Consider the following 12,212-nt stretch of genomic DNA (forward strand, 5'->3'; position numbering starts at 1 on the left):
TTTTATCAACAAATTTTATCAATTTTATATATCACAAAATTGACGAGACAAGCATTAAATAAAAAAATGCCACATGATTATTATATCTACGAGCAATTAAAATAAATTAGCAATCATTAAATTGAAACAGATTAAAATATATTAGATGAATATTAAATAATACATGATACATATAAATCTATTTTAACTTACATTATTAAAATTATTCATCTTGAAAATTACATAAGCAAATACATAAATTGCGAAAATATATCGCTGAAAAACATGAATTATTCTTACATTGCTCGATACTGTCATTTTCCCCGAGAGAAGCTTTAAGAAGTTTCTCTCTCACAGTTCTGTTTTATATACAAGTATCGATTCTCTCTGTACACACAAAAGCCGTCCCCGCGATCGATGCGTCTCTACCCCTCTTCTAAATTCTCTCGACTAAATTGGGATACACGCGCGTAGATACGCGAACAGAGGCACTTCGCGGAGGAATGCCCGGACTAGACAGCAGCACGATGCGTCGATCTAATAATGCGTGTAACCACAGGTAATCCGAGCTACTATCGATGACTAATATCCTCTTGCTTCGCTCACACCGACACGACACGACGCGACACGACGTACGTTCACGTTCTCGCGTGCATCACGTAACGCTGCTGCATATGTAACATACGCACGTATGCGAGCGAACGAGCGCACACGCATAATGCATATGGACGTTCGACGGGCGACATATACCACCATACCACCGGCGCGGCGGGCCGAAATCTCGTGGCACGGAGATAGGACGCCAGAGGCGGCGATATTATCAAATTATATACCTGCACTACGTATACACCGGCGGCCAATAATTCATCCATAATTCAGTTATCTAAATAGGACACCCGCGCGACAGACGCGCACAGACACACACACATATATACAGCTGACTTTCGCGGTATGCGTGCGTGTGCATCAAAGCGGGTTGGATATATCCGCCGACGAGTGCATGGACGGGCGCGATCTCTGGTAGCTGTTGGAGCGAACAGCGAAAAATCCGCCGCATCCGCTCGCTCTCTCGTTTGCGCAAATGTCGGACTCCCTGTCGGTCGGGGATGCCATTGTCCTGCCTTTTACCAAAAAGCACCCACGCGTAGTCGCGCATAATAGTTTAGAGACATTTAATTATTCTGTGAATTATTCACCGTAGCACACACATATAATAAAAAGTTATATTATTTATATATTTATATATCTCTTATCCGTAATACTTTTTAAAAAAATTATTCGCATGGCTTTTGTATGCGAGAAATTTTGATTTTAAAATAGCTCTTAAAATTTGTCCTAAAGGCAAGAAATATGAAATTACGAGTCATATATAATCAACGCAATATGGCAAATATAATTGAAAATAACATTTTTAATAGGAGTTTTTTTTTTTACGCGGTTGTCGGGCTGCTTGAGTTATTGTGATGCATAAGTTGTACGTGTTGTACGTTCGTTATTAATAAAATGTCACGGCATGATACTATATAATGTTAGCCGAGCCGGAAAGCGTTGCACAGTGTGTCGCGGCAAATCGGTTTATGATTTGTTTATACCGCGTTGATGAAAACACATGTTGTTTCGCATTTATCAATAAATCACTCTCTTCAGCCACGCATAAAAACGAGAATAATTGAATTAAAATTAATTAATTCTAGAAATGTGGTCCCCGCATATGCGCAAATGTCCTGCATTATTTGAATTAATTCCTAGTAATACGATTCTATATTGCCGCTAATTGCGGTGACTCGTAAACATGTCGAATTGAGTTTACGTGGATTTAATATCATCGCGCTGTGGATACAAATTACGGTTCTCTCATATTAACATATTTTTTACTATATAAACGCAAGCTTTACCATTCTGCATAATTCCTCTGTTTATGTTATGCGCGCGCAACAAGCATTAAATAATAGTGAACATTTTATGAGACGGTATTTAAAAATAAGGCAGATTGAAGGGTGATTTAATTTTCGTTCCTGAGCTGGTTTACGACGAGAGGCGTTAGAAAATTTAACGAGATCGCTGCACCTTTGCGCAGCATCCCATACAAAATTGAGAAGAATCGAGAGGATAGGATAGTCAGCGCGAAACAAGAGGAAAATTCACGGCGCGGTGAAGAAAAGCTTTCGATCGCGCAAGTACATAAACATCAACTTGGTATATTTTATTAATATTGGCAAGACGGCAGCTTCTTCGTAAGATTAATATTGGCGACGTGCTAATAAATTTATATCTTGACACGCGGTGTTTCGAGAATAGCGTTGTGCATATCAGACACGAGAAACAACAGAAAATTTATAATGTAACTTTTCCGTCAATTTGCCTCTCACCGCGAAAAATTGAAGTCGGGTATATGACATAATTAAATGCTAATTTATCGCAAATTTATTACTCTACTAATCCTGAATATATCGTTTCTACCAATTAGCAGGAAAATATTAAATATGGAAGTGTTGTGATTTAACATTATATAGCTACCTTTAAAAAAACTCAGCGAATCGTAAACAAAAAACAATCATACCAGAATTAATTATTAATTAATTGCTTGAAGAAGAGAAAGAACGAGATGCTACGAATAGATTTTCAAAATATAAAATTTTTTAGATGCATCAACACTAATAATGCTATAATTGTATATAAAATAGTTAAAAGTAAGAAGTTTAGCAATATCAGCACATGATATAAAATTATTTTCTGAATTAATTGGTATCAAAATATCTTGGTTAATTTATGCTTGCGAAATAAGTTTAAGAAGTAATAGAAAATGCCACAGTAAACTATGTTAATGTAATTAATTACTTTTTATTTTTGGTATTGGAATATTTTCTGAATTATTTAATCTCGCGATATACCAATATCGCGAAAAATTTACTGCTCATTATTTAATTGAGAAAAACGTGCTGAAAGTAGCTCGTTACAAGAATAAAATATGTTAAAAAATTAATTGATCTCTTTTGGTATTAAAATGCTTCCTGAATTTATTGTTAAAGTGAATCATTATTATAGATCAAAGATAAGCGAGAAATTCATTTTATAAATAATAAATAAACAAAATTATAAATTATTCGCCTCGTGATTGCTCCGATGTCTTCTCGGATCTGCTCTTTCTCCTCTTTTGTTCATCTTTTATTGCTCTTTTTATGGCACTCGTGAAAACATGGTTAATTACTCACTAATCATCAGAATACGACGATCGCGCGACACTTTACATAGCATTCTCGACGTTAATCGTATATATATAACATGCACTTTTATATTGCGACGAAAGAATGCGAAAAACACGATTATACGAAACTACGATCCGCTCAGGAACTGGAAAATCTCGCGTGCGAATTCGCACAATGCTATCTCTCTATTGCTAACGAATAGTAGATGCATTCATTTCAGCAAGTTTATTATTATCTTTCATTATAATACAAGTAAATAAACGCAAGTTAAAATTAAAGATAGATATCCGCAAAAATGCAATATTCAAGAATGTCATTGTTTTGCTGTTTCGCGATTTTGATCGAATAAATCACATAAAATACGCGTTTCAACAAATCACCGATGCACAATTGAATTTACGTTACGCGATTGATACTGAAATACCGCATGAATAACAATTGTACTTATTAGTTAAACGTAATAATACGAATAAATTTGTTTTGTAAATCATCCGCGATGTTTTGTTAATGATTGAGAAATGACTAATTTCGGCAACTGTATATTCTGATTCTGCGCGATAGTATACATGAGTTAATTAATTAAGAAGATGCGAAAATTAATTACTCGCTCGTTATTTGACAATTTTTAATTTACATTTATTTAAATTTAGACTTACCTTACCTAGATTAATGAAATGAGAATAAAAAGAACACATTTAATTTCTCATTAACACAGATATTTAAAAAACTTGTTAAATAGTTTTCGATTTAAAATAATTTAATTTAACGCTTTATGCCTCTTTCGCGAATTGCCACGCTATTATCAAGCCGATGATTTTCACGAGCGCAAAAAAAGCGCAGGTGCAATCTTCCGGTCGCTAATGCGAGTAAAAGGCGAGGGGATAGGAGAAGGAGAAAAGTGACGAAGCAAATTACACGAGGTGTACCTACTATTAGCCCGTTATAAAGGCCCGTGGATCCCTTCTTTTTTTATTATAGCAATATTATAGCCTTGCTGGTGTAAGAAATTGAGACCCCGCCGAAATCAGAAAGCGTACGAAGGATGATAAAAAAAGGGGAGGTCAGTAACACGAGAGCGAAGACTACAAAAGCTCACTTAGCCTCGGCAGAAGCAAGAAAATGTTACACGATTTTTTCTACTCTCCATCGAATAATGTCGACGCGCATAAATAAATAAAATTTATTTCTTAAATAGAGAAAAAATTTTTTAAATATAGATCATAAAAATTAGACATGAATTATATAGAGGAAAAACATTTCTCCTTTGTATTATTTTCGCTTTTCTTACAAATCTATATTTAAAAAATTTTTTCTTAATTGTTTCGAGAAAAACATTTTCTATATTTCTGCGCATCATTCAATCTACCGTCTCTCATCTAGCAGTAAATTCAAGCACATAATATCAATGATTAGATAGCAATTGACCTTTAAATATAACCTGTCGAGATTTAAATTGGCCTTTATCTCGGTAATTTGCGCGATTTTCTCGGCTCCGCCGTTCGGTTATACGCGCTTCGCAAGCAAAATACGAGGAGGTTTGCGCTGTTTGTAACTCATTATCATACCAGTTTCCACTTTTGCTATCACTAGAGCACGATGTGTGTGTGTGTAGAGAGAGGCCAACCAGGCGTCATATTCACTAGTCATTTGTCTCGTTGCCATTGTGTATTCACTTAGCTTTCTCATGCGTTTGTCGCACAAGGTTAACGCAACGCTATAACCCCTTTCTGTATTTTATATATTTAAGCAGACTCGAGTAAATTATTCACAAAATGTGGAACAATCCTGGTTTTCAAAATCCTCCTTTAAAAAAAAAAAAAAAAAGTATAGTGAAGGAAATTACACGTAAAATATCAAACAATTATTCGTGTGTAATGTTTAAAAGTTCTGTAATTCTGCAAAAATTGTAAATTCATTGTAAGTACATTATTCGTCGACTATATGCTTACTCTACAAATATCGGTAGTTAATTGCGCTCAAACTCGAATGTTTTATTTAATTACGTCTCGTTTCTCTCTACGGCGTAGACTCTAGACAAACGCATCGCGTTTCGCATACCAATGTTTCGACGGGAATCTCCAATTTAACGTATAACTTTCCTAAGTCCATAAAATTTAAACGGGGGATCCGAATGTGCTCGGGATGTCGAATGCCGGTACCTAACATCAGTTTAGACATCCGGCAACTGGTAAAGCTAGCTGCACAAGGCGCTTAATCCTTTGTTTGAATTATTCAGGGATGCATGTGTAGTGTGGTAACATGGGCGCCGAGCACTTGCAGAAAAGAAAACGGATACACCCGCTTTATATGCAAACGAAACTAAATACGTTCACGTAAGTGCCATCCGCGGGAAGGTATCCCGATACAAAGCAGCACGAGACGCACACCTCGGAGGAAAGAATCGTGTATAGTTGGGGGAATAGTTTGCACGTATCAATTTTTTTCCCCAGGACTCCTTCGATTCGAGGGATCACGAAATTGCGCGATATTCCGACGCGTAACACCGCCGTTCCACCATAATCGGATTTCTGTCGTTGCGAATGCTCGTACAGAATCGCTCGATATCTATAAATCAGCATAGTACGCTAGGTTATGCCAACGGCGCAGATTTATATTGGTCACGTATGCGTATGCGCCGCATTTACCGATAAATTGCATTTGTGTGTGCATGTGTATGTGTGCGGTACTTCTCGAATCGTTCAAATGGGTAGAATTTATTTTCCCGCCGAAAAATATCGACTTGCAATTCGCGAAAGAGCGAGCCGTTAAAATTTCACCCGGTGTTATTCAGACATTACTTTTGATCAAGAAAACTGGAATTTCTTTCTCTCTCTCTCTCTCTCTCTCGTTCTTTCAAACAATCGCTGCGACGGTCGTCTATGAGCTATATTTAAACATTAGGATTATGATTGTAAGCTACAGCGACTAAATTTGTCTCGACCCGCATGACTGCCTCAGTAATTTATGCATCAATGACCGAGTTCGACGTTAACCGATTATGTGCTCGACACAGGGCCGTTGTATCTATGTGTATGCACACTGTAGATATTTCTAGAAGTCTATTAAAACGTTGAGGAAAATCCAAATGACTCAAAAAATCGAACGATATTAATGGAAGTTGATGAAAGTTTTTAACCAGATGGAAAAATTTATAAATATTTAATGAAGCTTTTACACTAATGTTCATTTTTTGTTAAAAAAAAGTTAGAATTACAAAATTACGGAATTATATAATTAATGAACGTAAGCATTTTTCTGTAGATATTAGACAATTGAGAAAGAAGCGATAAGAGCATAATTTTTTCCTGCAACTATTCCGTTGAAACGTGATAAAATGAACGAGATAAAATCGTTCGATTAATAAAGGAAATAAAATTGTTCAAGGTTCGATATAAATGGAGTATATATATGTTAGATTTTTATGTGGCTATTGAACGCTGCGAAAGTTAAAAGAGCTCAATATTCGCACGACGAATTAAACACGGGTCTGCGAAACAACGAGCTGGCGACTTGGGAAACTCACACATGGATGTACGCGCGCTTGTTCATTTCCTCTTCCATTTCCGATGGCGCCATTTAAATCGCAACTGCCCTAACTAACTGGAAATCGAAGTCCCGCACAGCCCGTTCTCAAGGGGCATGTTGACAGAATGTGTATGTGTGAATGAGAAAGAGAGAAAGAGAGATAGAGAGAGAGAAAGTGCCGAGACCTATTTGCCACGGAGTTTGATTGTCCCGAACAAGCGCGCATCGAGAGAAGAAGAGAGTTTCTGTCTCTCACTTTCTCTATTGGCATTAATATATATGAGAAATTGCTCGAGAGAGAGCAGACAAAAATCGATGAGCGCCATTAAAACCTAACAAAGAACTGCTTGACGCTCTCGTGCGCGCGCGGCCAATTGCATAAGCGCGGAATAATGCAGTTTTACACAATGGAAACAGGGAATGAAATTTGCAATTATAAACGGATCCATCGTTTATACCCTCATTTTGCGTCGCCGTATCGTTACCATCCATCATTTACATTCGCGTATGAGATATCAACCGTAATGCGCGTAGACGCGAACGTAACGCATCGCGTCCGTTTCATGCCGAGAAAAAAGCATTTAGCTTTGATTTTATTAAAACGCGCTGAATTCGCAAAAACAACCAACAATTCTCATCAATTCCGAGTTGAAACGAAACACCCACGCCCTCGGGGATAGAATGTACAGGGCGGGGACGGGGTGAGGAAGGGAGGGATCGAACAAAGCCCCTTCGCGATTTTGATTAATTTTTTGGTATTTTAATAGAATATAGCTTTCATTTCTTTCTCGAATATCCCGAAATTATCTCGCGATACAATATGAAACATCAAATGCAAATATTGACTTCGTGATTCGGATAATAATCTCGTGGAGAGAGATATCAAGTCCAGAAATATATTTCAAAAACTCTAAAATTATTGAAAATAAAGCCAGAACTCTTTATTATTTATGAGTTTCCAGGCCAGCTTCACATACATACACGTAAAATTTTTTGATTTATCGTTGGATTGTTAGAATCTAACAAGATTAATAGTTGCATTCTCACATATGCATAATAATGATATAATTTTATTATGAACTTTCTTTATATATTGTATTGTACTTATTATTGACAAAATAAAGTGTTTTTTAAAAATAATAATTACAATACTTAAATTTATTTCAATTTATTTTCAACTTGTTCTCATCTAAATCCTTTTAAATAAATTTTCAAATATACGAATGAAAGATAGAGAAAAGCACCAAAACTGAAATCTAAATAGAAAAACACTAAATCTGAAAATATTATAGAAAATATGTATAAGAAAACTGCCAAAATCTTGCGTGACCCCATATCAAATTAAATAATATAAAATATAACATCAAATAATACATGAAATAGAACAATCGAATAATTTATGCAGTCTCTAAGTCGGCATTTTAGATTTGTTTCAATTATTTTCAACTTGTTCTCGCACACACATCCGAATATTTTTAAATAAATTTTTAAATATACGAATGAGAGAAAGAGAGCTATATATATCTATACGGTAACTATTAGAACAGTTTGTATCAAATAGAAATTCTAGCCAAACCGTCATGGGCATCTGTGTCGTTTCAGACTCCGGCGCCGAGTATCGTCAAAGGTTACCACGAATGCGTGGCTAACAACAACGACACGATGAGAGAAAGAGAGAGAGAGAAAGACGAGACTTCGCTCTTCGTGAACCAGTTCCAGCTTTATCGATGCACCCGCACTCCCGGGATATCGCGTACGCGGCCGGCGAAACAAAAACGGCACGCGGATGAATAATTTATGGCGAAGACGACCACCACTAGGTTGCCAGTTCCTCTCGTTTCTTTCTCCCCCTCTCTTGCTCTTTTTCTCTCTCGTTGTGTCGGACGACAACGAACGCGGACGCGCACGAATAATTAATCACCATCTATAGCAAGAATCTAAAGATAGTGTTACGCGACTGACTGACGTGTACATATGGTCTTTGTTCCCTAGTATCGCGCGGCTGCTCGTAAAAACGGCACGTGGATAATACCGAGAGTTTTAGTCCCGTGACAACACGGCCCGATCGTCTGAAAAAAAAAGACATCTCTCTCTCCTCCGGCGGTGAAAGTGTTATTTCGCGTAAACACACTATATCGCGCACACCATATTTTTTGCACGATATTAATATCCATGATATGCAATTAATGCATTTTTGCATCGAACAGCGTGATAAAGTTTGACTCGCTTATCACATTTCGCGATTATCGATATTCGTTGACATATAAGTCAAATTCTAAAAAATTACAGAAATTCTAAGACGTAATAATAATAGAATCTATCAAGAGTTCTCTAATTAAAATGTATCGCGGAAGGCGCGAACCGTCTTGTATCGCTGCATCACGCTCTATCAGATGACATAATGACAGATATTATAAATCGATCGGATCCCAACAAATATAACATGGTCTTTAAGAAGCTATGTATAGTCTGAATTATAAAGGAACAGTCTATGTATTCAGTGTACTGTCTTATATGCAGTGTATTGCATTCACGTCACTTATTAACTTGATTTATTCTGTCCAAGCGAGTAGAAAATAGATCTGATAAAAAAATGTGTTTTCTATTATTAAAGAGAATATCGGTTGTAATAATTATCTCACATATAGATATTTATTATTTAAAGACATCTGTGAATTATTTATTCTGAAAATTTGAAAATAAAGTGATGTGAAGAAATCATTCTCAATTGTCAATTACAAGTAAAATATCTGCCAGATATATGTACTCGAATATTTTATAATCGAATATAAGAAATTGAATCAAGTCAATTAAGTTTTGTAATTAAATTTCAAGAATATATAAGATATGACAATCTTTTGTTCCTCTCAAATAAAGTTTATATTTTAGTAGCAAATTCAATTTTACGTTTGTGTGTCATACAGTATGATTTTAATAGAAATCTTTACAAGATATGCTTTATAAGTCTTTAATAATTGACATTTAGCTAAGAGCTTTTTTGAGAGACTTAATAAAAAATGCAAAAATTGGCGAAAGACATGGTCAATGAAAAATTCAACCTTATAGTCAAAAAAGAGAAATATTTTTCAAGAATCTAATTCAATTCACTTTTCTGTGAAAAGGTTAATATATTTAATCTAAAAAATGAAATAAAAAAGTATAATTTTGTTTAAAATCTTAGAAAAATAGATTGAAAAATAGATTAGAGCATTATCGAAGATGTAGCCTATATAATATGCTATCAAAATCTGATGCGAATCTTTTTAAGTAAATTTTTAAATATATACGAATGAAAGAGAGAAAGACACAAACAACTGAAACAAATAGAATAATAGATAGAAAAACCCTAAATCTGTATATATCGTAGAAAATATGTATAAGAAAATAATCAAAATCTTGATATGAATCTCGAAAAACGCAAACACAGTATCGAGAATGCCGAGACATGAGTGGACACGACGAGAGAGAAACAGAAGTAACGGAACGGAAAGGCTCATAACGTTGTCTTTCGCATATTGCGGCGTTCGCGAGCGGAATGTTAGTTACTTCATCACACTCCTTCTTTCGCGTTATCGCGTACCTTATAGTACGTGTGCGCGAATGCATCGAGCACTCCGATGAAATATGCCGCATGTCGTTAGGATGCATTCTCGCGACCGACTCTCTCTTTTTTTTCTCTTTCTTTCTCGTTTTTTCTTACTTTATCTGCGCTCGCTCACGTTGCCAACGAGAAATCCGAATGAAGACTAAAAAGGACTGATCAGAACTTGCTCGAGGTCCCTTCTCTACCTCGAAATGACAAGTGACTTCGCGTTATCTTTCACGGACCGCGACACGTACGCGCCAAGATACGCGTGAATTCGGGCCTTGAAAATTAATCGTGGCGATTATGCGTCTGAGAATCGGCGAACGATGTTATGAAACGTCGTTCTGTCTGTGATTTTTTTTTTTCTATTTTGGCACCGTATCTCGTGACACGAAAATATAAATGTCTTACGAGATACTTTTCTAATCTTTTTGTAACGAAAGATTATTTTAATGCACTCTCCGTTTTCTCAGTTATCTTTTGACCGAAGAATCGAGTTTACCCGAATATTTCCAAATAAGATTCGCTGCTTTGTGCATAAAGTATCGCGCGATTAATAAAGAATTCTCCCGAATACGTTGACTCGGAGAGGTCAACGACCTTGACGTGGCCGCGACGTGACGTTAAAAAGTTGGCGAAAACGCTACTTTACGTTTCATGATGCGACAGTCGTTAAATAAACTGTTAGTGCAGTCTAGCGAAAGTACACGGTTAAACTTTCCTCACAGCAAATACCTCCCGTTGTTCTCTCGTTCGGGATTTAATGAGCGAACGAAGGTGACGGACTTTGAAGGGCACCGACGACGGAGGATTTTCCGTTATTTCACACGGTACAAAAGCGCGAGATCCGGCGCGCTTTAACCGTGGAATGTAAAACAGCGTCGGGACTTTGCACTCGCGCTCGGGGTGCACGACAAATCCACGAGAATGTAAAGCACATAGCGACGGATCTTGTCTCCGTCTTGGTAAAGCCAGCCTCGTCGTAGCGAGGACAAGAGGAGATGACCATCTCCTTTATTTGACGCGCCACGCCAGTAATTTGATTCATGCGTAATAGGACTAGTATTTGCACCGGCAAAAGTCAGGAATATCATGCGCGACGCTGTAGTTATTAAATATATATACATATAACCATGTATATAACCATGTATAATTATATAATAAAATAAAAAATATATAAAATCAACATGAATAACCAATATATAGAACTATATGGATAACCATATAACTATGATATAACCAATATACATAAAATCAATATGAATAACCAATATATAGAACTATATGTATAACCATGTATAACCATATATATAACCATGATATATAATCGATATGTATATACCGATGTATATATGTATATATAAAACCAATTATATAACTAATATATAGAACTATATATATACATATATGGTTATATATTATTAATGATTATACATAACCATGATATAATGTATATACCAATATACATAATGACAATATGTATACTAATATATTATAAATAAAAAATATATTAAACCAAGATGAATAACCAATATATATATGTAGAACCATATGTTTAACCATATATATAACCATGATATATAATTCACCGCGTGGTTGCGTGTTCTCGGCGCGCAAAGCGGAACCCGCAAGCGAACTAATAAGTCAGGAACCTGTACCGGTAACGAGCATGCCAGGCGTTATACACGGAATCTGTGCTCATCTAGACAAAGAGGGAGAGGGAGAGAGGGAAAGAAAGGAAACTTCGATCCCGAGGCTTTTGAGTTTGTAAATTGCGCCAGTGAAATCCCGATTTTACGAGGCCCGAGAAGATTAGATTCTCTTCTGGTAAATCGAGCCACCACGGAATCACTTTTTGAAGAGACATTCTCTCTCTCGTATTTGCTCGTATCTGCGAACACCTAAATTTCCAGCCG

General features: G+C 36.2%; 2 protein-coding genes across 5 annotated transcripts in view; one reads left to right on the plus strand and one right to left on the minus strand.

The window, feature by feature from the left end:
• The window catches only part of LOC145938539 (roundabout homolog 2), a 97,216-nt gene that overhangs the window by 67,303 nt on the left and 17,701 nt on the right, over positions 1-12,212 (minus strand). The gene's annotated exons all lie outside the window — the stretch shown is intronic.
• The window catches only part of LOC145938541 (uncharacterized), a 135,158-nt gene that overhangs the window by 56,578 nt on the left and 66,368 nt on the right, over positions 1-12,212 (plus strand). The gene's annotated exons all lie outside the window — the stretch shown is intronic.

The sequence above is a fragment of the Prenolepis imparis genome, unplaced genomic scaffold, assembly GCF_030444845.1.
Source record: "Prenolepis imparis isolate NDT839.2.m4 unplaced genomic scaffold, iyPreImpa1.0 SCAF_7, whole genome shotgun sequence".
In the NCBI taxonomy this organism is placed as follows: Eukaryota; Metazoa; Arthropoda; class Insecta; order Hymenoptera; family Formicidae; genus Prenolepis; species Prenolepis imparis.